This window comes from Triturus cristatus, chromosome 10, assembly GCF_964204655.1.
Source record: "Triturus cristatus chromosome 10, aTriCri1.1, whole genome shotgun sequence".
NCBI classification, from domain to species: domain Eukaryota; kingdom Metazoa; phylum Chordata; class Amphibia; order Caudata; family Salamandridae; genus Triturus; species Triturus cristatus.
Window position 1 is genome coordinate 1,099,030,538 of NC_140593.1, and position 3,239 is coordinate 1,099,033,776.

At 38.5% G+C, this 3,239-nt stretch overlaps 1 pseudogene; it reads right to left on the reverse strand.

Moving 5' to 3' along the window:
• Positions 1 to 2,644: 2,644 nt before the first annotated feature.
• LOC146796645 (large ribosomal subunit protein eL39 pseudogene) lies at positions 2,645 to 2,973 on the reverse strand (annotated as a pseudogene).
• Between the last annotated feature and the right edge of the window lie 266 nt (positions 2,974 to 3,239).

Sequence of the window (3,239 nt, forward strand, 5' to 3'; positions counted from 1 at the left end):
AATTAATAATTACTTTAATAATAAATACTTTCCACCCTATTCTCGAATAAACACACAACACACTCCACAAAATTCCACACAATTAATTTAATTTTCAATTAATCAATTAATAAAAAATAATTTGCAATTATTAATTAATTAACAATACATTAATTGTCAATACCAATAAATATTATTTAATAAAAATTAATAACCTTTTAATAATGAATTAACAAAAAAATTAAATATCAATACCCAAGTTTGTTTTATTAATTACTTAATTACAAATAAATTACTTCCCTCCCTATTCCCCTATACACCCACAACCCACTCCAATAATACATTCATACAAATAATATAATTAACTAATAATAATTAATTACAAATTAATAATTAATTAACAATAAATTAATTATTAATACCAATAATTAAAAATGAATAATTACTTAATTAAAATTAAATTACTTCCCACCCTATTCCCCAATAAACCCGCAACCCACTACAAAACTAAAACACAAAATTTAAATAAAAATAATTAATAATTCCTAAAAATTATTTAATTTACTATAATTAAATTACTTCCCACCCTATTCCCCTATAAACCCACAACCTGCTACGGTACTAAAATGTATAATTTACTTTAAAAAAATGACTAATTAAAAAAAAAAATATATATATATACATGTATTTAAGAAAACAGTACAATACTTTAAAATAAATATAGAACACATACATATAAAATACATACTAAAATACATAAAACTAACATAAATATCGATATTATTAACATTGATAATTTTACTATCGATATTACTAACATCGATATTTGCAACATCGATACTTCTTACCTTAAGTTCGATTTTCAGGTTATAGATATTCTTGATATCGATATTCTGTCCCTACGATATTTAAAACTCGATATAAATGTACTTCAATATTTAAAAATCGATATTTTGACTGTTCACCAGTGCAAGGTTGTCCCTGTGCCTCAAGAGCCCCAAACATATTCAAAAACATATCAGTCTGCAAGAATATCCGCCATACGTTCCACCGTGACCGCCCTCCACAGCCTTGAATGCTGTTGTGTCGAGTATGGGCGCTTCTGTGCGTTTCAATGCAGCAGCTATTGCCATCTTTGCTGCACCCAGACAGAGCCACATCACAGATTTATCTTGACTTTTCTGGTATTTAAGGGAGTCACTCCTCAGTCCAAGAGGACAAACCAAGGGTCACCAAGGATAGGATAGCCTAGGATTTGTTTGAGTTGGGCCAGGATCTAAGACCAAAAAGGCTGAATAGACGGGCAGTCCCACCAGATGTGTTGAAAGTCTCCTAGTAGACCACAACCCCTCCAACAAAGATCCAGTGTCTGAAAGAATATTCTTTTGACGTTAGTGGGATATAGGTACCAGTCTAATAGAAGTTTATAATGAGCTTAGACCAATTAGCTCTGAGATAGGGCCACCCAGAACCTGTTCCCAATGCTCCACATGACGAGGCTTCGGGGCAAGCAAAGTGTCTAATAAAAGGGTATAGAGAAAGGAGATGCACCGCTTCGTACCGCAACCCCTCCGTGCAAACTACTCGATAGGGTTGAGGTCCCTAGTCCTCTCGTATCTCTGGTTGAAGCACCCAATATTTCAATTGAGTATAACGGCAATATTCTGTGGGGGGAGATGAAAATCCCATTGGCATTTTTCAAAGGTCCATATATACCAATTATGGAATTAATTGGATATAGTGAGACATCCTCCCGCCCTCCAGGCCTCGAAGGGTCACATATGCAAAGCTGCGGGGAATGCCAGGTTGAAATGAATAGGAGTGAAGGGAGAGGGAAAAGTTGTATAGGTCTCTAGCTTGGTCACCTCATCCTAAACTTTAAGGGTGGTCGATCTGCCTTAAGTTTCCACAATAAATCCCAAATATATTTACCCACCACTGCCCTGTCCATATGGAGCCAGAGTTTGTCTGATTCATGGGTGCACCACTCCGGGATCACCCTCAACTCAGCTGCCTTATAATAAAGATTAAAGTCGGGTAAAGCTAGTTCCACGAAGACTTAGGTAGATGCAGCAATTTTGTAAGAAAGGCGATCCCTACGGTTCTGCCAAACAAATCGAATCACCATAGAGCGCAGGGCACAGACAAATCCACGGTCCACCTAAATTGGCAGACCTTGAAACAGGCATCTTCTCTGGCATATTGGTCACAACCCACCTTGGGATGCCTAATAAGGCATAAGACCAATGGGGAATATAGTAATAGGAAGAGACAGAAATAAAAATAAAAAGTGAATTATGTCATACCAGAGATGATGACAATTGTCTTCCTATGAATCCCAACAGCTGAGCAATACAAACCACTGGCCACAAAGCAGCCCTATGAAGCACCCTCATGTCCTTCCCTGCCACAAAAGTCTCCTGGCATTTCAGAAAAACCACAAGGGTTCATGCATTTGAAGCTCTTCAGCATTTCCTGTGTGTTTTCGGGCGGGATTCGGTCTGCCATTGTCTTTCCTCTGATGATTCCCGAGGGGAGCCTGACGTCTCCCCGTCTCCTTTCCCAGTAGATTGTACCAAAGGAGTTGGCAGGCCCAAAAGTTGTACTGCTTCTTGGACCTCGATGGCATGGTGAGGCCTGCTGTTTATTTTATAATTAATATTGACTTTTTAAATCTGTAACAATGCAGATATTTATGCTAGTTGTTGTAGCCAAACATGTTTTTCAAGTTCTCAAGAGCAAACATGAGTACAGGCATTGGGAACCTGCCAGCAGAATTACAGTTGGTCTTTGACTGCAGGCAGATGAACAGGAAACAATTTGCCATCCATAAGATCTGCTTTTTTACAATCCTAGCTTGGTCCTCCTCCAGTGTCTTCTCTTGGAGTTGTACCTGATCTTGTTGCCGGTTTTCATGCGGGTCCACTGCAGAATAGGTCTGTTCTGCTTCTGCTTCTTAGCGAGAAACCGCTTGACCTTGAACATCTTGTTGGAGGATATGGTGAAGAACTTCCACCCGGTTACCATAATGGCAGATCGGAAAGAGAAAATGGTGAGGCCTGCTGTGATACTCAAAGTCTAGCCCAAAGGGATGCGTCCAACGATACCTAATGCACTCCTGCCTTAGCCTATCAGTCACTGGATGAAACTGCATACATCTTGCTAATGTTGCTGGGGCAATATCTTGAAATATGGAACATGATGCTCCCTGAAAGGTGACCTCAGTTTTCCGTGCAGATTGGAGAATTGCATCCTTCACC